The following is a 25,548-nucleotide window of genomic DNA, read 5'->3' on the forward strand; positions in this document are numbered from 1 at the left end:
TGCTTACCTTGAATTAAACATTTGGCTGTATTAAGATCACGGCAGTCTTGAACAGCACGATGTTGTTTGGTTTAGGTGATTTAAAAAATATTTGCGAGGAAGGTATGGAAAATGAGGGGAGAGTGTTGTGGATTTAAAAGTACATGTATACATACGTGTTGTTTGTTAAAACTTCAGACAAGGACGTCGTCTTCCTGGGAATTGAGAGCCATCAGAGCGGGAAGTCGGCTGCAGGGAAGAACAAAAGCATGGCTGCGCGATAGTACTATCTCTGCAGCGGCAGCAGGCTCCCTGACGGAGGGCTGTGGCGACTGTCTATTACACCGCATTTTTATTAGTGACAGCCTCCGTTATTCTGTCAGCTCAGCCAACTAAGCTGTTGCCTGCGTTCTGGTTGGTCATCCGGACTCCGTTATGTGGGAGAAGGAAAGAGGACAGAAAGGTGAATTGTACTAAGTGGGGGCATACGGGGATTTCTCTTCTTCGGAGCCGGCATCGCCTCATCCTCCGCGACGTGGGGGAATTCCAGGACCGCTTTTAACCCAGAAACCAGTGCGTCTTATTAATTAGTTTCTACGCGCAAGGACGGCCGTGAAAGGTTTAATCTTCTCTTTCCAGCCGGGGCCAAGAGCCGGGTTGATCAGAGCCCCCTGGCCCGTGCGCATCAGCGCCGTACCCCTGGTGGCCCTCAGAGTCCGCACTGGGCAGAGTGGAGGTCAAGTCAAAGGGCACGACCGCAGGGTGCCCTCCCCCCACCTCCCTCGACCGTGCTGTCCGCAACTCAGCTTCTGGAACGACCACCGCTAACACTGCAAGGCTGGAGGGCGGGGAGGGGGCGGGTCCGGCGGGGGCGGGGCTAAGGGGAGGGGAAGAAGCGGCCGAGGACTGCTTCGGGAAGTGTAGTTCTTCGAGCCCCAGTTAGCGTAGCTATCCAGGCTGTGCTTGTGAGACTCAGACTACAACTCCCAGGGGTGCGCGGGCCCGGCAGGGGAGTCCATGCGCAGTGGGCGCCACATTGTATCCTATCAGGCGAGGAGAGGGTGATGTCACCTGCGAGTTGGTAACCTACGAGCGGCTGTGAAGGAAACTGTTTAACCGGATCCCATTGTACCCGGAGCGCTGAGCCGCCTTTCCAGCATGCAGGGGCTGCTCAGGTAAGGGGGACGTGCCGCCTGGCCCGCCGCACTCATTCATTAAGTAGCACCGCGCGGTGGCGCGGGGGTGGGCGCGCTTTTTCGGGCCCGGCGCTGGGTTCGCGGCGCGCCCTCCCGCTGCCTCCCCGGAGCCCCAGGGCCAGTAGGTAAATATTAAACCCGTCCTTCAGGTTGGGTCTGGGTGGGAACGGGACCGAGACAGCTCCCGGCTGCCAAGCTGGGTTTGGGAAAATGGCTGCAAGCGCGGCGAAAAGCAAGGCGAGCCCGGAGGAAGGCGCCCCCGAGGACAGGGGTCCCTCCCTCCTTTCTTTCTGAGGCGCTGGGATGCCAAAAGAGCAGGCAGGGTACCACTCGCCGCCTTGCTGCGGGTCCTGAGGTTGCGGCGTTGGGGCGCCGGGGGATTGTGGCCTCGGCCAGGGGCTGCGGGCCCTGCCGCCTTTGGGAGCTGCTGGCCCGGGAGGCTCCGAGGCAGGGGTGGTGGACTCGGAGGTGGCGACAGGGAAGGAGGCACTCGTTTACCCGCCGGCCCGCGTCCGAGCAGAAGCCCAAACATCCCTGCAGCCCTCACTTCAAGCTTTATTCCAAAGGGACGGGTTGATTGTAATTGGGAGAAAGTTAGAAGCTAAAGGTCTCAGAGGAGAGGAGGGAAACCCGCGCTGCGGAAGGAGCATTGGGGGTGTTAGCGGACAGCAGTGAGGGGAGGCTGCGCCGCCCGTGCAGCGGGTTCGAGGCGTCGCAGAGCGCTCCTGCATCTCCGCCTGGGGAAGGTGCATCTTGGTTCCCCCTGCTCTGATTGCTTCCTCCACAAAGAACACCTGAACGGGGGCGAAGCATCTGCCCGGAGCCCTGGGCTGGGAGGTGGTAAGGCGGTGCAGGTTGTCGAATCATCTAACGATGAGGCTCGCTGTGGGGTAGGAGGGCTGGGCAATAGGAACCAGCTGGTGTCGAAAATCCAACTGCTCGTGATGGGCTTGCCCTTCTACTTGAGACGCACTCGAGTCCCGGGAACTCGATGAAGTCTTCTGGATTTCCTTTCCCTAGCACCCTCATTCTTTCGTATACTCATTCATTCATCAAACGCTGCGAATGGCTCTTCTCAAGTTGCTCATAGCCTGGCGTTGGGGTGTTCTGTACCCCCCCATAAAATACTTGAGTGGGCCTATGAATTGATACCTACGCTTTATATCCTCCAACTCGGACCCGCACGGCATCTCCACCAGCAGGAGAGCATCAAGAGCAAATACAACCCGTGACCGTTTTTGCTCTCTTCCAGTTGGTAGTTTCTTGAGACTGGAGAAGGACCTGGTGTATTCAAGCGGAGTTTGTCTGCAAGATGAATCCCGTTGCCATGGCGACTCCTGCCGTCGGAATCTTAACTGCTCCCACTGCTGTTTCAATTCGATGTGGCTCTGCGGGCAGCTGGGAGGGCGTGGCCAGTGGGTGTGGTCAAATGCTCGTTCCGGGCCCAGCTGCTCTCTCTTCACCGGTTTCACAAACCAGGCCTCTCTAGCCATTCTTTTAGAAGTAGCCTGGACACAGTTCAAGACCCCTTTTACCCTCATGTGCCTGTACTTGGACTCGCTCCTCCCCAGGAGTAATAGTTTGGAGCCTTTTTCCTGAGGCAAGCTCTGAAAACTACAATGGAATGATCTTTTCGCCTTTCAGGCTAGATGCATAATTTAACTAATAATGTACATGACAGTGTTAGAGGCAGCTTTCTCGAGGAGGGCGTGTCCTCCGTTTTGCATGAAGAGAGCTCTCTGGCCACCAGTAAAGGGCCTCAGTTTGCTCTAGGTGCAGCTCTCTGGAAGTTTATAGGGACAATTAATGACTGAAATTGAATTATGGAAGTCAGTATCGTCCTTGTGGTTCTCATAAAATCTAAAAGCCTGCCGCCTGCTTAAAGGATGCATTTCCTTGAAAATGAAGAGACTGGGCAGGGATCTAGGAGGCCTGGGTCCTGCTCTGGCTCTGTCATTGCTGGCTACCCCACCCTGGGGTTAACCCTTTACCTGAGGGGACCTCGGTCAATAGTAATATGGGGGAGGGAGAGAAGGGGATTCCCAAAGTTGATTCTAGGTATAAAATCTTGTGACTCTGTGAAGGACTTGGTCATTGTCTTTTCTCCAAAATAATAGGATGGGTTAGATTCAGCTTCTGACACTGTGGCTTTGGGTTAATATCTCTGAGCCTTACTTGTATGATTTGACTGGCACTTCATGGCAGTCCTCCAAAGTGGGCAAAGCAGCCATATTACTATTTACGATAGTATTTTTAATATTTACTAGTATGAGCCCTGTATCTGGACTTCTGTTTATCCAGGTATCTTAGAATTAATTGTTCAGGTTTTGCCTTTTTATAGATTCTTGATGAATGCAGTTTGCTTTTTTTTAAAGATTTTTATTTATTTATTTGAGAGAGATCACAAGCAGGCAGAGAGGCAGGCAGAGAGAGAGGAGGAAGCAGGTTCTCCCCTGAGCAGAGAGCCTGATGCGGGGCTCGATCCCAGGACCCTGAGATCATGACCTGAGCCGAAGGCAGCGGCTTAGCCCGCTGAGCCACCCAGGCGCCCCGATGAATGCAGTTTTAAGCGTAATTGAATTACACAGTTTGTTTACTTTCTGCTTTTATTACACACCAAGGTAGATTATCACAGATATTGCAGTTAAGCAGGGGAAAGGCTGTATCTGTGAGTGTGTATGCATGTGCCTTCATGTGCAGGTAAATGCTTGGGGATGCTGAGTGCCAGGTGGTTGACATTCATCATCTTGTTTTAAATAGGTGGTTACATCCTCACGAGGAAACAGAATCAGAAATTGTCACTCACTCTTTATTTTTGTCCTAGAGCTTATCATTGACTGGAAATCTCCTTCAGTTATCTGTTTATTTCTCGAGTCCTTATAATTCTGACAGCAGTTCAAATGTGTGGCTTTTTTTCCACTCCCTTAAGGTCTTTGAGGACAGGGTCTTTGTCTTGTCCTTCCCTGTCTCTCTAGAATTAGTGTTTGATCATTGGTAGGTATTTAGTAAATGTTTGTTAAGTCAATAGTAGAACCATGAATGGAGATTCAAGATTCTTTCCATGGATAGTTCTGGCATCAATTGTAATATTCCTGTAGCTTTCTGTGAAGTAGTTTCATCTTAGCATAAATGAAAACTCCCATGTAGCATATAACTCGAAGTATGAAAGGCCTTCATGAGTTTGTAATAGATGAATTTTGTAAGTATTTGCTTTTGGAATACATTCACTCACAGAGTTCTTTTTTCCCCCCTTAAAATTCTTGTTATAGTTCTTGATACGATTTTTATCCCAAAGCAGATTTTTGTATTTCTAGATTTCTCTTATGTTATCCTTGACCCAGATAACTTTCCTAGGAGGTGTATGACAGAAGACAGACACACACACACACACACACACACACACCAAGGCAAAGATACCTAGAGGCCTTTGCCAGGCCACCTCTGGTACCTGAGGCACCATTTGGGTAGAAGAGCTGGACAATGGCTCTCTAACCTGGGGTGGAGTTTACCTCAAAACAGGATCAGTTGTCCCATGCTGGCTAATGTGAGAGAAGAAACGGGGGTAGGAAACATTTGTCCAATATTTGTAACATTCAGTTATCTTCCAGTAATCAGATTGTGGGTTTTTAGAAGTATTAATTAGTAGGGAGGCATGATAGTAACGAGGGTGCAGTGGGTCGTGTCCTTGGGTGGTGCTTACAGGAGCTCAGTGAGTAGGTGCCAAGGAATTTGAATCCTGGCTTTCTTGCTCTGTGGATAGGCTTTGGGCGTTAAGAATGCCTGTGAGTCTGTGTGTGGTTTTATTGGAGCTACTTTGTTTAAAAGACTGCTTTTCGTGTTGGTACTGTGGTCATCAGAACAAATAAGGTGTTTACAAACAAAACATGGTTAAGATTGAAAGTGTTTCATTGTGTAAATATTTGGGGGATGTTATAAAGAGTGGCTTTGGCTTGAGAATCTTGAGGTCTTCTGTGAAATCACTTAAAAAGTTACAGCTATTGGATCAGGGGAAACAAGCTCTTCCAACAAAGCTTGGTACCACTGAGTGTCTTAGGTCTTTGGTTTAGGAAATAATCACAGAGCTTGTAACTTCTGTGGGGCCCTCCCTGGCTTCATGTCATGCTCCTGGTAGTTCCAAGTGTTAAGCCTGTCCTTCTACTGCAGGAAACAAAGCAACTTTGCCAATTTAGGTTAGCAAACTCGTTTAAATTCTAGAGAGGGCACAGTCAAAATGAAAATTTTTCTATTCTGTTTTGTGATTTTTCTTCTTTGAATAAGGGATGTGGACTATGGTCACTTATTTTGGCATTACGATTTCAAACTTGGCAGTGGAGGAAACCTTCCAAATGAGTATGTATCCTAAGCACTCACAGAATCTGTTCTTAGTAATTTTCCCGAGAGTTCAGTTGAGAGGCAACTAATTGCACAGGTACTATTTAAGAAATCAGTAAGGAGGGCAGTTTTTCTGTGTGGCTTGGGGGTAGCATCTGGTCAATGGGGCAGACCGGGATAGAGGATACCTCCTTTGAGGTTACATTTGCTTAGCAAATGTACTGTCCTTTTCTGTAGATTGTGTTTATTGGAGTGGCTGAGGGCAGCTGATAGAGATTGGAATTGAAGGATGGATCTGAAGTGCCTCCCTGCCCCTCCAGGTCCTCCAAGCCACTGCTTAGTACCCCCACTGAAAGAGGGACAGATGCAGACGAGGTGCAAGTTGATTTTGGGGACCTACATTCCATGTAGCAGCCTATTTTTGCAGGAAAAAGAAAAAGTTTACCTTTTGATTTTCTAGCATCCTTTCCACTGTTCCAGGAGAAGAGAACTGAGTATATTTCAAAGTGAGTTTGCGTTCATAGTACACAGGTCTAAAAATTAGTTAAACACAGATTAATCCAGGAGCACTGCAGCAAGTCTATGGAGGCCTCTCCTTGCGTCCTTCCCCCTGCTCCGCCCGCAATTAATCTGAGGTTACCAAATACATACTCCGCTTTGGTGAGCTTTATTTTCCTTGTTGATGTTTAAGCACTCCTGGTTTTTACACCATCTGTGACTTTCTGCAGTAATAGCCCCTCATTGCAATGGGTGCTCCTCCGAGTTTCTAAATTCTCGTTGTGCTCTCAGATCCATCTTGAGTGCCCCACATTCCAGGAACCCTTCCCTGCTTCAGCTTTTACCAACCCCTTCTGCTCCTTCCTCCTTCGAGCCCTTTACCTGACCATAGAACTTAACACAGGTAACATGATGCTAATAGTCAAGGTATGTGAGATGCTTACCTTGTGCCAGGGTCTTTCCTAATATCTTACATGGGCTTAACCATTGACTCTTCTCAAGAGTTCTGTGAGATACATACTATCATCACCATTTTACAAATGAAGAAACTGAGGCACGAAGAAGTTAAGGAACTTGCCTAGCTCAGGTCATGCAACTGGTCAATGGCTTGTTAGGGTCAATGACTAGGTTAGGGACCCAGACAGCCTAGTTCTTTACACCCCACAGGATTACTTTGCCTCTGGTTTTCCTATGTGTTAATTCTTTTCTCTCCATCAGTTAGGGGGAATAACAACTTCCTTTGTATCTCTTAATTCTGAAACAGTGCGCGGTCAATAAATGCTGGCCTAATTGAGAGTAAAAATGTTTCTACAGTTAATGGTTCCTTAAACTCTGACTTTCTGGAGCAGCAAATGTTGCATGAGATTAAAAAATGTTGCATTTGTGTATTTGGATGATAATACTTCTGAACTTCCTCCTTTTGGCTCTGTGGGTGATAGGCAAATTATTTGAAAAAAGAAATGCTCTTATATGCCATCTCTAAATCCTTTTGGTGCCTGTCCAGCATTAGACTGTATTTGTTAACTGAGATAACTTTTCAATAGGTTGACTCTCTTATCTGAAAAAACCCTTCTCACCCAGAGCAGAGCCACAGAAGCCTGCCTGGTGAGTTAAAACTCCCGTAACTTCTGAGCTTCCCACCTCCTTGTTGTCTTTTAACATAAATTGTAAAAGCTCTTTTGAAAGGAAAATAGTGAAAACTTGAGTAGTAGTCAAACATGTAATCTAATATTGGGTTATCCTTAGATATTAAAATAAGCTTTTTTATTTCCCACCTCAGAAGGGAGCCTTCTATTTATTTTTACAGTGGAGCAAATTTGGTGTCAAATACACGATTGCAGTTCTTCTAAACCATAGCCGCTATTGTGAATTCAATGTGGAAACAGAGGGAAGCAGGTTCAGTTTCCAATGTAGTTGGTACGGTTTCCTGACTTACAATAGATCTTTTCCTTTTGGCTTAAAACTGGATATAGTCCCACTTTGACAATATTTAACGAAGACAGTTGAGTAAAACTCAAACCGTGTCATTTAGGGAAATAATAGGAAAGTTATGCCCTAACAATATATTGCCAGGAAAAGAAAATGAAAACAAAAGGCTTATAAACCATTAGGCTACTCAAACATTCAATGGACATTGATTTCAGAAGATTTTTGTTCCCCCCCCATTCATCTTGTTACACTTCCTAAGAATGTCAATCAGTTTAGTAATAACCTGGGTTCATTCTGTTCTATAAATTGCACCAAGAGCAGAATTGAAGATACCTTGTATTCTGGAAGGTACATAATTAGGGTCAACTATTAAATTGGTCTTTGTCCTTTTCATTTCTGGGGGAAAAAAAAATATTTTGTGCGATTGGCAAACATTGTGCATCTGGTGGGCTTTCTGAATTCAGGTTTCCAAGAGTAGATAGCCCAGATCCCAGCTTTGGTCATTGTCTGGGCAATAGAGATGCCCATCTTTTGTTTTTTGAAATGGGTTCTTATATTCTGCTTTTTGGCTAAGCTCAGTTTGTTAGTGATATACAAACCAGATCAAGGCCATGGGTTAGTTTTGCCTTGTTTTGGAGCTACAAACTGTACTGTAATTTTAGTCAACCTTTTTTTTTTTTAAATTTTTAAAAATTTAATTTAATTTTTTTTTTTTTAAAGTGGTCTCTGTACCTAACGTGGGACTTGAACTTGCAAACCTGAGGTTAAGAGTCCCATACTCAGGGGCACCTGAGTTTCTCAGTCAATTAAGTGTTGGACTCTTAATTTTTGGCTCAGGTCATTATCTCAGGATCCTGAGATCACCCTGTGGAGAGCCCTGTGTCAGAGTCTGTCTCTCTGCTCCCCACTGCTTGCACTTGCTGTCTTTCTCTCTCTCTCAAATAAATAAATCTTTTTTAAAAAAAGAAGAAGGGGGCACCTGGGTGGCTCAGTGGGTTAACCCCTGCCTTCCGCTCAGGTCTCGATCCCAGTGTCCTGGGATCGAGTCCTGCATCGGATTCTCTGCTCAGCAGGGAGCCTGCTTCCCCCCGCCCTCTCTGCCTACTTGTGATCTCTGTCTGTCAAAAAATAAATAAAATCTATATAAAAAAGAAAAAGTTGCATGCTCTACTCCCTCCCCTGCAGGCACCCCCTCCCCTTTTAAAAAAATTCATCATGCTCCTGGCAACATAGAAGACTAGACAGTGCACTATGAATATATTAATGCATAGCTGTCACCACAATGGCAAAAGATGGTGCCATATTATCAGATGAACTGATTGGAGATCTTGGGTTTTTCAGACCCCATACGTTAGAGGCAAGGCTTTGCCAGCAATTCGCCGAGGAACTATATGCTTCTGATGGGTGTGTCCTGTGAAGAGTGGGTTAGAACTAAGAGTAGCTTCCGAAAACTTTGCCAAAGCCCCCTAGCCTTGGTCTTTTCTGTTTCTTGAGGATGTGACAAATCATTCATGGATGTTTTGGTGCCATTTCTTGGCTTTGCTATTCTTCATAAAACCTCTGCAGACTTGCATCCTAGAAGAAGAGGGAAGGATGGTGATCAAAATCATTCACCACATCAGTAAGATTGTTCATATATGTCTAAATTTGTATTTGTTTCACAGAGATTTGGTAAGACTGAGCAGTGAAATGTCAGGACATGAGTTAAGTTAGAATCTGTAGTTCTTTTTTTTTCCTTTTTAAAAAAATTTAAAGTTAGTTAACATATGGTGTCGAATTGGTTTTAGGAGTAGAATTTAGTGATTCGTCATTACATAGAACAGTGCTCATCCCAACAAGTGCCCTCTCTAATACCCATCACCCATTTAGCCCATTTCCCCACCTACCTCCCTCAGGCAACTCTCAGTTTATTATCTATAGTTAAGAGTCTCTTATGGTTTGCCTTCTTCTCTGTTTTTAGTTTAGTTTAGTTTATTTTTCCTTTCCTTCCTGTATATTCATCTGTTTTCTTAAATTCCACATATAAGTGAAATCATGTGATATTTGTCTTTCTTTGACTTATTTTGCTTAGCATAATAACCTCTGGTCCCATCCATGTTGTTGCATCTGGCAAGATTTCATTCTTTTTGGTGGCTCAGTAATATTCCATGGTGTATAGATACCACATCTTCTTTTCTGTGACAAGAGAATTAGACTAAGGACCCTTCTAAATCCTGAGAATTTATTACAAAAAAATATTCTAAAAGTTGAAGGAAATGAAGCAGAAAAATTAAACGATTCCCTACTCTCGAAAATTGGTGAAATTGTAGATACAGAAAATGTCATATGGTTTCATCCAAGGTAAGTGACAGGATTTATTTTTTTTAATGCACCTCATATTAGTGGTTATTTGATTTAGGACGATGGCAAAAGAAACAACAATAGCATTTCTGTTTATTTCCTATTCTGTTTGTGGCAAACAAGGTGTGGCAACCTCGTTTGCATGAGAGCTTCCCCTGACACCTCCCCCCACCCCCCCACCCCCGCAATTACTCAGGGCTTCCTGGTCATTTGGCAAAAAGTCAGAGACAGTGTGGAATGAATTGGGCTAGAATTGAAGGTGATGGCTGAGACCGCATCGTGTTCTCAGAACACTAAATGAAAGGCCTGTTATATTTTTACATTTTAAAAATCAAGAATGGGGGGCGCCTGGGTGGCTCAGTGGGTTAAGGCCTCTGCCTTCGGCTCAGGTCGTGGTCCCAGGGTCCTGGGATTGAGCCCCGCATCCAGCTCTCTACTGAGCGGAGAGCCTGCTTCCCTTCCTCTCTCTCTGCCTGCCTCTCTGCCTACTTGTGATCTCTGTCTGTCAAATAAATAAATAAAATCTTAAAAAAAAAATCAAGAATGGAGATTGGATTGGACTAGAAAACCTCTATGACCCATTTAGGGCTTGACAGCCTGTGTGTAGGTGACACTTCCAGCTACAGAAGTTCCAGGAACTGTGGTGAGAAACTGCCTTGCCTGTGACATTTTCTGCTAAGGGATTGATTTTAAACAAAAAAGAAAAAATATATATACATACTATTTTTAGTTTGACCCAGTTTCTTTTCAGGCTGTGACTGAAGCTACCTTTCTAACATACTCCATCTTTTCCTCTTACACTCCTTGAATTGTAATTTGAGTCTGGAGGAGCAGTGAACTGCCTCCTTGTCAGGTCTGCACTCACATCCTCCCCATGGGGAAAGGAGCAGGTTGTCCCCATTCTGCCAGGTTTCACTCGAGGGGAGCCGCAATCACTGACCTCACAAAGGAGCGAGTCTTCCCCCTTAACCTCTTACTTAAGAATTGGGAGCTATGTGGTAGCAGAGAGGGGGCTACTTATATTTTAATCCTCCCAAGCTAGATTGTTTTTCTGATGGGATAAGTTGGGGAAGTAGGTGGCAGGGAGGACAGAGGGGGTTACTGGGTCTCACTTATCTTATCGCTTGTTTCCCTCTGGATTGCATTTGTTTATACTGTCTCCTCAGGCTAGGAATTCTTCCACAGAAAGCATGCATACACCCGGGGATATTCAGATCTGATCAGGCTTCCTTGTTCTTGAGTTCTCTTTGCTGACTTGGCTTTCCTCTCTACAGCCTGATCCGAAGGGAGGGCTGGAGATACTTAACCTGTTTTTAATTCTTCCGTTATGTGGAAAAGAGATCTTAAAACAGGGACTTGGGGGCAAACATGTTAATGTTTTTCTGATGGGAAAAGAGGACGGTGATGAGTAGGTTTAAATTTAACGTTTATGTATAATTTTTTTATGTTGATAGAGTTTAGTCATGAATGTTTGACACCTTGAAATCTTCACACCTTTTATTTGCTGTGATGTAATTGCATTGAGAAAAAAGAAACAATAGTTAGTTTTAGGTTCAGATGTGGGTAATCTTAGCAATTCACTTAAATCTCTTCGGCCTCTGTTTCCTCATCTGAGAAATAATGTGAAAATTCTGAACTTTTGTGAGAATGGTGTCGTAAAATAATGACCATACTTGTATGGCATTGTATAATATTGATGTCATACCCGCTGGGTGTCCCTAGGATGGAGACCAGGGATAGAAGAACACCATTTTTTCACCCTCAGAGTTTCCAACGTTGGCCCCTGCTCTTAGCACTATGTATCTGATAAACTGAAGCTAAACCCTTATAATCTGATCCCTAGTTTGTCCTTAACAGCTTCTAGTTATGTTCCCTAGTCCTAGGGTTCAGGAAGTTCCATAGAATGTAAGGGGTGAGGCTAAACAGTATTTTGGGGTGATCATCCAATTCTGGTCAAATTGATAAACTCTTTAAGCCAGAGTTTGACTACCAGTGCTGTCATGTTTCATTTGGCTAATACAGTATCATTTTAAAAAATGATTTTAGTGAGCATTTACACTCTGATTTGGTATAGCCCCCCCTCCCGTCCCTCATACCCTAGTGCCTCATTCACAGCCACTTTATGTGATAATTCTTTATCTCCTTGGACCTTGAAGGCATTTGAGTTTGTGACCCCTTTTTTTAAAAGTAAATTAAAATTGTGATGAGAGTTCTTCAAACCAGTGGACTGGCAAATGACCTAACCCAGGGTTCCTCCACTTCAGCATTATTGGTGTTCTGCACAGGATAATTCTCTGTTGTAGGGGGCGATACTGTGTAGTGTAGGATGGTTATCAGCATTCTTGGCCTCTACCCACTAAATACCAGTAGCAACCTTTCCCCCAGCTGTAACAACCAAAACCATCTCCAGACATTGCCAAATGTCCCCAAGGGGGGCAAAATTGGCCTTGGTTGAGATCCAGCTGACAGATTTTGGATAGCTTGAGAACTTTAAACATTGGATGAGGCTTGGATATTTAGGGATAAATTAGAATTCATCTGGGAAACTGAGCTACCCTGCTGTTTTTATTTATTTGGGCAGTTGGTGAGAGCAAAGTAAAGGTCAGTGGATTGGACCCTGTGAGGTCATTTCTCCATTCTTCCATGACCACTGCCTGGGAGGCCAGCCACATTTTAAGGACATAGTCTTGGTCGCAACAGGGAATTCCATGAGACACTGATGCTGGGTCAGGGCAAACCCACCAGAGCTAGTGGGTAAACAACTTTGAAGCCCATGGCCTGTGTTGATTGGTCAGTAATGTTATCTGTGGATAGGAAGATGAGGCTTTGGGGAAAGAAAAGTTGGCTCTGTCATTATTGTCAAAAGCCAAAATGCTTAGAAAAGGTGGGGGGGGGATGCCTGGGTGGCTCAGTGGGTTAAGCCTCTGCCTTCGGCTCAGGTCATGATCTCAGGGTCCTGGGATCGAGCCCTTCATCGGGCTCTCTGCTCAGCAGGGAGCCTGCTTCTCCCTCTCTCTCTGCCTGCCTCTCTGCCTACTTGTGATCTCTCTCTCTGTCCAATAAATAAATAAAATCTTCAAAAAAAATGATCTAAAAAAAAAGAAAAGAAAAGGGGAGGGGGCTTCAGCCTTTAAAAATGACAGCTTATCTCACATTATCTCTTCCCACAGCAGTGTGGGAAGAGCTCCGAAAAAAATTAACAAAATGATGTTTCATTTTTCTTTCCTCTCCCTCGACCAAGAATGTCTTTAAAAGTTGAGTCTAAAACTTGGGCTTTGGCAACACTCAAAATGGTCTCTCAGAAAAACATTGGTAAGATTTTCAGTGTACATAAGGGGAATGTTAAGTTCTAATTAACCAACCCAAGCTCAGGTCTTGAGCAACTAACACAAAGATAATGCTCGGAAAGCACACAGTTTCAGTTAAAACAGAAGTCAAAGTCCCTTCGTAGAGGTTAGGTGGGATTTCTGAAGGGGTCCATGCCTCTTACTGAATGATGTTTGTTGGTTCTGAGCCCTGGATGGGAGTCAGAATATCCTCTGTGGTGGATATAAAACGGAGAGGTATCAGGATTCTGATTTAGCAGATGTCCAGGTTTGGACCTAATCTCCAGGATTCTTAAAGCTCCCCAGGTAATTATGATATTTAGCCAGGACTGAAAACAAGTGGATGAGCAAAAGATCTGAAAAACAGGAGACATCACCTTCTTCTTTTCAAGATGATTCCCTAGGAGATTCAATCTGCACATTCACCTATTGTTTGAAGTAAAAGGAAACAGAACCCACCCATTACAAATGGCAAACACCAGGAGTGTCTTTGAGGTAAGGTGGGTGGAAGAGTGGTAGTAGTGAATGCTCTTACTAGCTTCTATTCTAGAAAAATCCACAGCTGTGTTTCACTCAGTGAGTTTCTCATCAGACTCTTCTGGCTTCATAAACAGAGGGTAGATTTGTTTGTTGCAAGTTTCTTTCCTTATGCCACGCGCCACTGTGGAGACCAGACTGTGAAGTCCCAGTTATAACTGCCAAAGGTGGAAAATAGAATAAAGTGGCTCCTTTTACTTGGATTCTTCTTAGAATTTCAGATCCAGATTTCTATCAAGCATAGCAGAGGCAAGGGAGTGATTAATTTCAGGGGGAAATATAGTGGGCATTTTATAGACCATCTCATAAGCCATGGAAACATCTTAAAACATTCATTCATTCATTCATTTATTCATTTGGCTTATCAAATATGTTTTAATGTCGGGTGTGAACATTTAAGAGTGCTATTTTAAATTCCAGATTTTTTCCTTTGGAATACAGAACACTTGTTTTGGTTAAATAAAGCTCAGATCATCCTCTGTCTTCAGCTTCTGATATAAGCAAATTACATTGTGCAATAGGGGAAGAGTCTCTCCAGTGAGAGATTTTTTGCTTTCACTGGCAAGTAGTTTCATGTTTGTGTATTTGGATCATGTCTGTGTTTTCAAAGGAATGTTCATAGCATCAGTTATAAGAAGCAGTTCTCTACAATCCCAAATCACTGTTTTCCCAGTATTTGTTATGCCCGTAGATCAAATCTACCCTCAGTTCTTTCTCAAGTGTTGACTTTGTGTTTCAGGTGACCATTGTTTTCTGGTACCAGAGAAAAATTACATGGTATTAAAGAAGGAATGACAATTAAAAAGATAGAGTACAGGGTTTCTTTTTGGGGGTGTTGAAAATGTTCTAAAAGTCATGGTGATGGGTACAGTTTGTAAATATACTAGAAAACCACTACACTATACATTTGAGATGGATGAATTATATACATTTGAGTTGGTTGAATTATATGGCATATGAATTTTATATCTCAATAAAGCTGTTACTTTAAAAAAAGGCTAAAAAGAATCCTACTAAGTGCAATCTTAGAATTGTACACCTTAGGGTAATACCTATGACATACTTTCCTGTTTCTTTTCTTCATGTATCTCTCAGTTTTTTCCCCTAAATAGCATATATAAAATGGACAAAGGATAGTTGTGATAATTCCTTAATATCTATGGACCACCTGAGACTTTGGAAATGTTGTTATAAAGAAATGGACTCTGCTATGGTGAGTGCTGTGAACTGTGTAAACCTGGCGATTCACAGACCTGTACCCCTAAGGCTAATAATACATTACATGTTTATAAAAAAAAAATTAAAAATATATTAAAAAAAAAAAAAAGAAATGGACTCTGGCCTCTATTTCTTCACACCTCCTAATCGTGGACTACTGCGTTAAAGGATAGAAGGCTCTGTACTCTTTTATACCTACTGTGATGAAAAGCTAAAGGTTTTGGTGATACACTTAGCTTAGTCACAGTTTGCTTTAAACTTGTTCCATATGATTATTTTGCAGGCTTTTTCTGCTGTAGAAGTCTTCACACTGTAAAAAGCACTCAAGTATGTAATCTTGCCTGTAAAGCTAACTGTGTGTGTTGGATAAGGAATATTTCATTTATAAGAGATTATGTAGCTCAAGGTTTCTCAAATTTGGATTCATGATCCTTTGAGAAACACTGCATTAAAAGTGAAATTGCTGAATGTTTAGGTACTCACTTAGTGCCAGCGGGATCATAAACTCATGTGCAGAAGGTGAGCTTCGGGGGTACTGTGGTGTACTCTTCGGGTATCAGATGCTTATCCAGGCATATTAGTTTTATTGCTATGTAACAGATTACCACAAACTTAGTGCTTTAAAACCCCACCAGGTCAGAAGTCTGGGCATGCTGTGGCTAGGTTTTCTGTCTAGGGTCTCAGCAGGCTAAAATTCACGTGTCAGCTAAGGCTGCAGTTCTCATTTGGGGCTCAGGGATTCTTCCATGCTCCATAGTTGTTGGCAGAATTTATTTCTCTATGACTCTAGGAACTGAAGATTGCTAGCTGTCAGCCAGGGACTGTTTTTAGCTCTTAGAGGCCACCCGCATTTCATGTCACGTGGCCCACCTTGGCAGTTCACACATGGATGTTTCCTTTCCTGCAGGCTAGCTGGAGTGTATCTCTTTGACTTCCTTTTCTGCCATCAGCCAGAGAAAAGTCTAAATTTAAGGTCTCACCTGATTAGGCCAGACCCACCCGGGATAATCTCCCTTTAACCATACAATGTGTCATAACCATGAGAGTGATGACTCATCATAATCATAGGTTCCACTCTCAAAGGGTAATAGGAAGTGTCGCTTAAAGTTCTGCCTGTCATACCAGATAGCAGAAATTCCGATTTACTGTTCATGATTATTAAGATGAACATCTAAAATCTAAAAATGACACCTCACAAATATGCTTCTGGACCCCTTCTGTCTTCCTAAAATATCTCCCTCTCAGATTAATGGCTTTCCATTATTACTTTTCTTGTTTTAAGTAGAGTGAAAACGAAGATAATTTAAGAATGTTTTATTATTGAAAATTTCCTATACGCATATACCCACATAGAATGACTAATAGAGCTAATATGAGAATTTTACATATATCCACAGCTCATCAATTCATGGTGACTCTTTCATTTTTGCCCACAACTACTTTACATCAACTCTGGGATTTTTTTTTTTAAGATTATTTATTTATTTTGGGGAGAGAGAGAGAAAAAGAGAGAGAGATTAAGAATCTCAAGCAGGCTCCAGGCCCAGCGTGGAGCTATATGCAATGGTCACCTGAACTTGAGATCATGACCCAAGCTGAAATCAAGAGTTGGATGCTCAACTGAGCCACTCAGGTGTCCCAACTCTGAGATTATTTTAGAGCAAATTCCAGACATCTTATAATTTTAACCCAAAATATTTTAGTATTTATATCCAAAAATATCAGGACTCTAATAATGTAACTAAAATACCATTTTCATACATAAAATAATTTACATTATTGCTCTAAAATTACCAAACATCTCATCAGCTATCAAATGTACACTTTTTAAAAACTTGTTAATTCAAGATTCTAGTAAGTTTCATACATTTCAGGTTTTGTTTTTGTTTTGTTTTTTTTTTTTTTTTAAATATATATATATACTTTAAGCTTCTCTAAATCCTATGCAACATTTTTCTTTCCAACATACTTGTGGAAAGAGCTGGGTTATTTGTCCTATAGAATTTCCCACTGTCTAGATCTCATGGTACAACATCTCTTTCTGTTTCCTCCATTTCCTGTAAATTAGTTAAGATTGAAAATAATTGATGCCCTGAACCTGCCGGGTCACTAGCAGTAGAAAAGCTTATTTAGTGAAAGGAATATGTAGATAATTTACTAGATTCGTGTTTGTATAGATATTTAGAAAAATATTTGGGAGTGGAGCAAGTATGTTAGGTTTTTTGGACTCCTATTACTGGGAGCAGTTTAAGTGTTATATACTTAGAGTGCATGAATTAGTACAGGTTAAATTCTTATAGGAAGTATACAATATACAGATTAAGTGATACTTAGATTTGTTTAGTTTTTTTGGCCTAGTATTTTTGTTAAATTGGTTTTAGCTTCCATGAAAGGAAAAAAAATTTCCTAAGGAGAAAGATAATTCAGTGTTGAGTTTCAGAAATAACCAGATTTTAAAAATTGTGAAGATCATAAAATAATTACTTTTTTGTAATAGGGCTTTGCTAATTATTTATCTGTAGGCTCTCCAAAGACCTATCCTTTGTCCTCAAAGAACATGACATTTATTTAAAATTCTTACAATTGAAATATTTTATTTTTTAAAAATATAACACTTACATTGTTTTAGGAGAACAATTTTATATGACTGCCATTGAAAGGAAGAAGAGGTTATCTAACTTAAATTTTGTTTTGAAGGAAAAAATAGCATTGGGTTGAGATAAGTAACAGCTTAATTAGACCATAATTACTTAGAATAGGGGATACAGAAAATTTTCCATAAAGGGACAGATAGTACAAATTTTCAGCTTCGTAGGCCATGTTGTTCCTGTCTGCTATTCATTTCTGTCATTATTGTAGGAAAAATAGCAGTAGACAGCATGTAAACAAATGGGTGTCATAAATTGGGGAGAAGTGAGATCTTGACAATACTGAGTCATCTTACCCACGCACATGGAGTCTCTCTCCATTTATTTTGTTCTTTGATTTCACTCATTAAGGTTATGTATTTTCTTCATATAGATCTTATACATGTTTCATCAGACTTCTACCTAAATATTTCATTTTGAGGGGTGGCTAGTGTCGCTGGTATTGTTTGTAAAGTCACGTTTCACTCTTTCATTGTTGGCATATTGGAAATCAGTTGACTTTCGTTATTAATCTTGTATCCTGCAACCTGCTTCTTGTTTCTGGTTTTTGTTTGTTTGCTTTTTGTAGATAGTCTTTATCGAGTTGGGAAGGTTCTTTTTTTTTTTTTTTAAGTATTTATTTTTAGCTGTGATAAAACATAGCATAAGGTCAATGTTACCTTTATTTTTTTTTATTTTTTTTTTAAAGATTATTTATTTATTTATTTGACAGAGATCACAAGCAGGCAGAGAGGCAGGCAGAGAGAGAGGAGGAAGCAGGCTCCCTGCTGAGCAGAGAGCCCGATGCGGGGCTCGATCCCAGGACCCTGAGATCACGATCTGAGCCGAAGGCAGCGGCCTAACCCACTGAGCCACCCAGGCGCCCCTCAATGTTACCTTTAGACACTAACTCCCCATTGTCCCTTCCCTGAGCTCCTGGCCACCACCCTTCTACTCTCTGTTTCTATGGATTTGACTACTCCAGTTGCCTCATATAAATGAATCGTACAATGTCCTTCTGTGACTGGCTCCTGGCACTTAGCATCATGTCTTCAAGGGTCACCCATGTTGTAGCACATGCCAGAATTTCGGGAAGGTTCTTTTTTATTTCTAGTTTACAGAGAGGTGTTTTTTTTGTGTGGGTTTTTTTTGTTTGTTTGTTTTTGTTTTGTTTTGTTTTTAAAGATTTTATTTATTTATTTGACAGCGAGAGAGAGAGGTTGGTCACAAGTAGGTAGAGAGGCAGGCAGAGAGAGGGGGAAGCAGTTTCCCCACTGAGCAGAGAGCCTGATGCAGGCCTCGATCTCAGGACCCTGAGATCATGACCTGAGTGGAAGGCAGAGGCTTAACCCACTGAGCCACCCAGGCGCGTTGTTGTTGTTTGACTGTAGTGTATAATTCATCTTATATGTTGTTGGTTTCAATTTGCTAAGTTTTTTTGGAGGAGTCTTATATCTGTGTTCTTCAGAGATAACTGCCCTATTTTTTTCTTGTAATATATTTGTCTGGTTTTGTTATGAGCATAATGCTGGCTTACTAGAATGTGTTAGGAAATATTCCCTCTACTTATATTCTCTGAAAGATTATAGAGAATTGGTTTGATTTTTTTCCTTAAATGTTTGGTAGAATTCACCAGTTAACCCATTTGGGCCTGGTGCTTTCTGTTTTAGAAGGTTATTAATTATTGAGTTCTCTGTTTTTTATTAGTATTAAGGCCTGTATGTAGAAACTGATCTGTTTCTGGATAGTTGATGCTAAAGAATAATTTTCAGAGTTAAAAAAACAAGATTCTCAAAATAATAAACACATCAACGATTTTATTTAACTTACTAGTGCAGGAACCAGTAAGATTTTAGGACTAGTTCAAAAGATAATTTGAAAAAAAGATAACATATCTATCTGTACATCCTCTGATCCATCTACCTGTCCACAATCAGAAATGCTGAAATAAATTTGTAGCAGATACAAAACTAGTTAATATCCTAAAAGACTATAAAAATTAATGTTTTTCTTTCTACATGTATGTAAATCAGTTGTACCTCTACCAGGCAAAATCTGCTTGCTTTTCTATAGATAAGGGCCATTACATTGCTGTGTATTACCTACAAATTAACTTTCCTGCCCCTACAGAGCTGTGAAATTGGCCCAGTGGGTTCTCAAACTTTTTTGTTTCAGGATGCTTTGATCCTGTTAAGTATTGAAGACCCCAAAGAAATTTGTGTGTGTAATATATTAATTAGATTAGAATCAGAATTGAGAAACTTTAAAACTATTCTTTCATTTAAAAAAATAATGAAACCTATTTTAGGTTATCATCTGACTAATGGCTTCATCATGGGTATTGAAAGTTTTGGAAAATTTCACTGTGTACTTGTTGATAGAATGAGAGAGAAATGGCAAATAACATCTTGATATTATTATGAAAATAGTTTTGAACTCATAAACACCCTGACAGGGCCTGAGGCACTCCAGGCCTCCCCAAACGGCATTTTGAGAACCACTGGCCTATTTAAAAGGGAAAAAAAAAAAAAAAAAAAAAAAAAGGTCAAAGATAATCCCTGGAGGACCTGCTAGACCACAAATAGCATTCTACTGAAAAGATACCCAGTAATCTATTTTGCCTGTTTCTAAATCTTGGTTTTTTTCTTAACAGTAGTCCCTCCTTTGATAAAATATCATCCTGCCCAGCATGGGGCATTATCAAGGCTGTTTAGAAACTATTAAGTGAGAAACTTATTTTATTTTTTTATTATAAAATTAATACAGGTTATTATATGAAAAAATGGAAAAAAAATAGGAATTGCAAAGGGATAAGAGAAGTCTTAGCAAGGAGGCAAATAATGTTAACATTATGGGACTACATCTTTGAGAAGTTTGGGGGAAAAATTCTGTTTGTATATTACCTGTACTTTTTTGCATCCTTTCCCCAACCAAATATAGTCATAAGCATATTTCATGTTACCTAAACTTTTAAAAAAAAAATTGAAGTTAAAAACTGACACTCTTTTTATTGTGATAAAAAACACGTCATAGAGCCATCTTAACCCTTATTAAGTATATAGTTTGAGAGTGTTAAGTGTATTTACATTGTTGTGAAACGGATATCTAGAATCTTTAATCTTGCAGAACTGAAACACTACCACTTAAACAACTCCTCTTTGCATCCCCTCACACTTCCCTTTACCTCAGCCCCTGCTAACCTCCATTATACTCTCTTTATCTATTAATGTGGGTACTTTAGATACCTTATGTAAGTGGAATTCTACGGCATTCTTTTGTGTCTGGCTTATTTAGTTAGCATAATAAGGTCCTCAAGATTCATCCATTTTGTAGCATGTGCAGGATTTCCTGCCTTTTTTAAAGCTGTGTAGTATTTCATTGTATGTTTGTACCACATTCTGTTTATGCATTCAGCCATTGATGGACATGGGGGTTGCTTCCACTTCTTGGCTATTACAAGTAGTGATGCTATGAGCACGAGTGTGCAAAAATCTCTTTGAAACCAAGCTTTCAATTTTGGGGGATATACCCTGAGCTTGGAATATGGTAGTTCTTTTTCTTAATATTTTGAGAAGCTGCCATACTATTTTTTTTTTATATCCCTTGTACCATTTTACATTCCCACCAACAAAAGTGCACACATCCTCATTAACATTTTGGGCGTTTTGTGGTTATTTTTGTTGGTAAGCATCTGAATGAGTATGAGGTTCTTAAAACTCTTGATAAACTTCTAAGACGGCAGCATTTACTTCCTTTTATGTGTTGCATAGGGCAATCTTTTCCCGATGTTTTTCCATTAAAAACCATTTCAACATCATTTTTGTGTTTCAGGGGTTTTTTTTTGCTTCTCTTTTTTTTTTTTTTTTTTTTTTTTTTAGGATATATTCTTAGATACAAAATAAATGGGTCAAAGGGTCTATCATTTTTGAAGTTTTTTGTAAATACCACCTTAAGAAAGGTTTTGCCAGTTGACACTGAATCAAGGTATTAAAGCTTCTTTTCATTTCACACATGTTTATGTTGGGTATTATCTTAGAATTATCTGTGACTGAACAACTGGCAAATGCTGTCACATTGTATTTTAATTTGCATTTTAGATATTTGTTCAGTAGAACTTTTTTCTCCAGATCATTTGTATTTTTTTCCTTTCTCAAATGGCCTGCTTGTCCATTTACCTGTTTAAATCTCAGTGTTTTAAATAGATTGTACAAAATTAATTACCAATGCAAATATGAAGCTACCAGAACTTTACATAAATGTGGTAAACGATCATGGAAACCCTTAGAAGGAAACTTATGAGAGTTTCAGGCACATTTAAAATGAACTAAAATATTTATTTGTGATTAAGAGTCTCTGGCTGTAGATCTGCATAATTAGTTATCTTAACAAGCCCTTTCCTCATTATGTGAAGGAAAACCTTAGGTCAGCTTCTGTCATTTTATGGCTAATTTGCATTTCCTGGAGTTTGCCTCAGTTGTTTCTTAACTGTGCTTTTGCTGATGAGAGTGAGGCTCTGCTACAGAGAAGGCACTTCTAAAGGCAGAGAGGACAGGGACATGATCTGTAGTTTTTCCATTGGACTGAACATGTTTGGAAGAATAGGAGGTAGAACAATGAAATAATCCAAATATTATGAGGAGGGAGGCAGAAGTTTATATTAGAGTGGTTTATGGGATAAAAGAAATGTTATACCCAGTACTTTTTGTTTATAAATGGTATTGTAAAATAGATATTTGAATGCTTAGCTAAAATATTTAAGGCAATTTGCCTGTACAGCACTCAATATTACGAAAATGCAGTATTTAGCACAGACCGATTATTTTCATGTCAGTGTGTCATAAGTCCATATTGTAGGGGAAATGGATTTTCTCCTACCCTAAGTGCTCTAGGTCTGTTCTAATTTAAACAGAAAATAATCCTCTTCCAAGCAGAGAGAGACGTTCATGCTTTCAAACTAATTTCAGATGATTATGGTAACCTAGTGATAGAATATAATGCAGTGTCTACCAGCATACTTTAGAGAAGACAACTTAGTGTTACTATGGCTCTGTTCACGATATTTATTTGTTTGTTTATTTATTATTTATTTATTTCTGGGACTCTGTTTTGAGGCACTGTGGCTGTCTGTCTTCCTTTAAGAAGTAAATTGAAGAACGTATCCCATGGAGCTTTCTAGAAAGGCAAGTGTTGGCAGGTAGTACTCCCTGTGCATTTGAGAGACATGATCTGACCCAGTGGTGTAGAGACCTTTGAGAGGATTCTCTGGAGTAAGGGACCAAGATCCTGAGGAGAAGGCTCCTTTTGCATTCTCTCTGAAACATCACTTTATATCTTTCTTACCTGGAAGAGTGGCTATTTTTCCCCAGTGGATTTGTTAGTTCCTAGGCACCATTCAAATCGCAAATGGTTTGATTCGTTGTAAGAATCAACTGATAGACCAGAATTTCTAAGAGTACCAAATGCCTTAGTAAGTAGAGAATCAGATACTGTTCACACATTCTGTGGACAGATGACAACTCCAATGCAAAATGGACCATGACATATTTTATCTTAATCTTGATTTGCAGTGGTAAAATCTTATAGGAAACAGAATAGAGATTATAAAGTCTTATTCTGTGGCTGATAAAGTTCTGGATTAGTCAAACATACTTTTCTTATTAGTGGTAAAGAGTTCCATATTATTTTATGAATTTACTAAAATGATTTAAGAAATATAAAATGCTGCTCTGTAATTTCTTTTTTAAAGATTTTATTTATTTATTTATTTGACAGAGAAAGAGATCACAAGTAGGCAGAGAGGCAAGCAGAGAGAGAGAGAGGAGGAAGCAGGCTCCCTGCCGAGCAGAGAGCCCAATGCGGAGCTCAATCCCAGGACCCTGAGATCACGACCCAAGCTGAAGGCAGAGGCTCAACCCACTGAGCCACCTAGGCACCCCTGCTCTGTCATTTTTTGATCTAGCCAGTCCCTGATAACTCTTATTATAAGAGTTTTAGGTAGAATATATGACTGATGGAGTCACATTTTGTAACTTTATGTAGGTTTCATTATTTAAAGGGACTGGTCCTAAGTAGGTCAAGCTTTGACAGTTTGTAAAATATAACATCATTAATTTTCTACTGAGATTGGCAACTATTATTTGGTTTGTTTATTTATTATTTGGTTTAAGAACTGAGATTCTTAAATGTGTAATTTACCTTCTATTGAGGAGACATTTTTATTTGATTTGATTACTGTTCTTGTTAAAAAAGATTTTATTCTTTTAAGTATTCTCTATACCCAATATTTGGCTTGAACTCACAACCCCGAATCAAGAGTTGCATGCTATGTTGACTGACCCAGCCAGGTGCCCCTTGAAGAAACCTTTCTAATAACCTTGGCTTAAAAGGGACAAAGTATAGGTCCATTTTATGGCAACAACGCTAGAGTTTATTTATTAGTACAATCATCTAGTTGAGAGGCATGAATTTTTTTGAAGTGAAAAAATTTTTTTATAGTATCGAATAGAAAGCCCTTCTATTGTATTAGGAGAACTAATACAAGTAATTAAATCAAGATTTCATACCACACATTATTACAGCTCATGTTGTAGAAAACTCTCTGTAGGGGAATGCAGACTCTTTTGCCTACTGTCTGCTTGTGTGACTTTGGCCAACATTCTCTTGGGCTTCAGTTTCCTCAGAAGTAAAATGGCGAGGCTTGAATTAGCTCACCAGTTCTGTGACAGTTCTGTTGTCTCTAGTGGTTTTGAAGAGTCTAGCATTCCCTGTCTTGAGTTGACCCTGAGTATTCTGCATCAGAAGTCAGGATTGACTCCTTTTTAGAGCTAACAAATTGTTATGTGGGATAAGTAATTTGCCTAGTAATACATTTAGTATAATGATAGAATCAGAGAGTTCAGGTCTCCACTAATCTCTTAGATGCCTATTTGACACAGTCTGTCACATACCCATGTCCTTACCTCCACTTCCTATCCCCTACACAGCTGTGGCAGACATGTTTACCTCATGCTTATCTAATGTGACATTTCTTTCCTACTCAGCCTGGACATGGCCTCAGAGCCCTTCCTGAAGCAATATTCTAATAAGCACAACTAATAGACAATGAAATCTAACCAGTTTGACATGATAGGTAGTAGAATCTTTAAAATAAAAAGGTCACTGAAGGTCACTGTTTTTTGTTTTTTGTTTTTTTGTTTTTAAGGAGATTTACTTGTTTGATTCAAGTGGAATATTATGGCTTTCTCTTTAGCAGGGGTTCCCAATGTGATGATTCCTTTTAATTTAAAAAACTTCTGGATTCCCACATGACCATGAACTCAGTAACCCTTTAAATGAGTTTGTTTCGTTAGTCCCAACACATAGATTCACTTGGAAAAATGAGCATGCATATCTGTTTGAGACATTTACATGTTTATGAATTATTACCTTTGTCCCTCCCCACCCCATCCCCACCCATCAAGAGTTAGGCATTAGAAACTGTTACTCTACCACTTTGTCTTTTGTCTTTTTTTTTCTTGGTTTCAATTTAAGTATATTTTTTCAAGATTTTGTTCATGAGAGAGAATAAGAGAGAGAGAGAGAGAGCACAAGCAGGGGGAGGGGCAAAAGGAGAGGGAGTAGCAGACTCCCTGCCAAGCAGGGCGCCATGCCAGGACTCTGGGATCATGACCTGAGCTGAAGGCAGACACTTAACTGACTGAGCCACCTCTGGGGCCTCTCAGTTTAAATTTTTAAAGTAGGATTGAGGTTTTTTTTTTTTTTTTAGCGATCTCATCAATTGTTTTATACTATGTACCATGGAGTCCCAATTCCAGGAGGTGCCTTGGGGAGAGTCCGCCATCTCCACACCCCTTCCAGCTCTAACCCGCTTGTTTACTTAAAACTTCTATATATTGGGATCCTCCATGGGATTTCATTTGGATGAAGGGTTTCACAGCTTAAAAAAAAAATTGAAACACCCTCATAATCTCATGTTCCCATTTTACACAGAGTGTTTTGGAGTTACCCTGTAAACGCTGGAGCCAGGATGAGGACCCCGATTGTCCCACTTGCAGGCCACTCTTCATC

At 40.6% G+C, this 25,548-nt stretch overlaps 1 protein-coding gene and 1 long non-coding RNA gene across 3 annotated transcripts in view; one reads left to right on the forward strand and one right to left on the reverse strand.

Annotated features, from left to right (window-relative positions):
- The first annotated feature begins 1,033 nt into the window (after nucleotides 1–1,033).
- DAAM1 (dishevelled associated activator of morphogenesis 1) overlaps nucleotides 1,034–25,548 on the forward strand; it is a 165,461-nt gene continuing 140,946 nt past the window's right edge. The window contains exon 1 of one of the 2 annotated variants that reach the window (XM_047737013.1): nucleotides 1,034–1,154. The gene's annotated coding sequence lies outside the window, so the exon portion shown is untranslated. Of the gene's footprint in view, nucleotides 1,155–1,175; nucleotides 1,301–25,548 lie in introns of those variants that run through there. The other variant, XM_047737014.1, reaches the window with a different exon arrangement.
- On the reverse strand, nucleotides 8,723–15,861 carry LOC125104358 (uncharacterized). Its single transcript, XR_007128651.1, has 3 exons — nucleotides 15,725–15,861; nucleotides 13,477–13,525; nucleotides 8,723–9,008 (listed from the first exon to the last, which is right to left on the reverse strand). It is a non-coding gene; the product is annotated as an uncharacterized LOC125104358 (long non-coding RNA).

Source organism: Lutra lutra, chromosome 7, assembly GCF_902655055.1.
Source record: "Lutra lutra chromosome 7, mLutLut1.2, whole genome shotgun sequence".
NCBI lineage: Eukaryota > Metazoa > Chordata > Mammalia > Carnivora > Mustelidae > Lutra > Lutra lutra.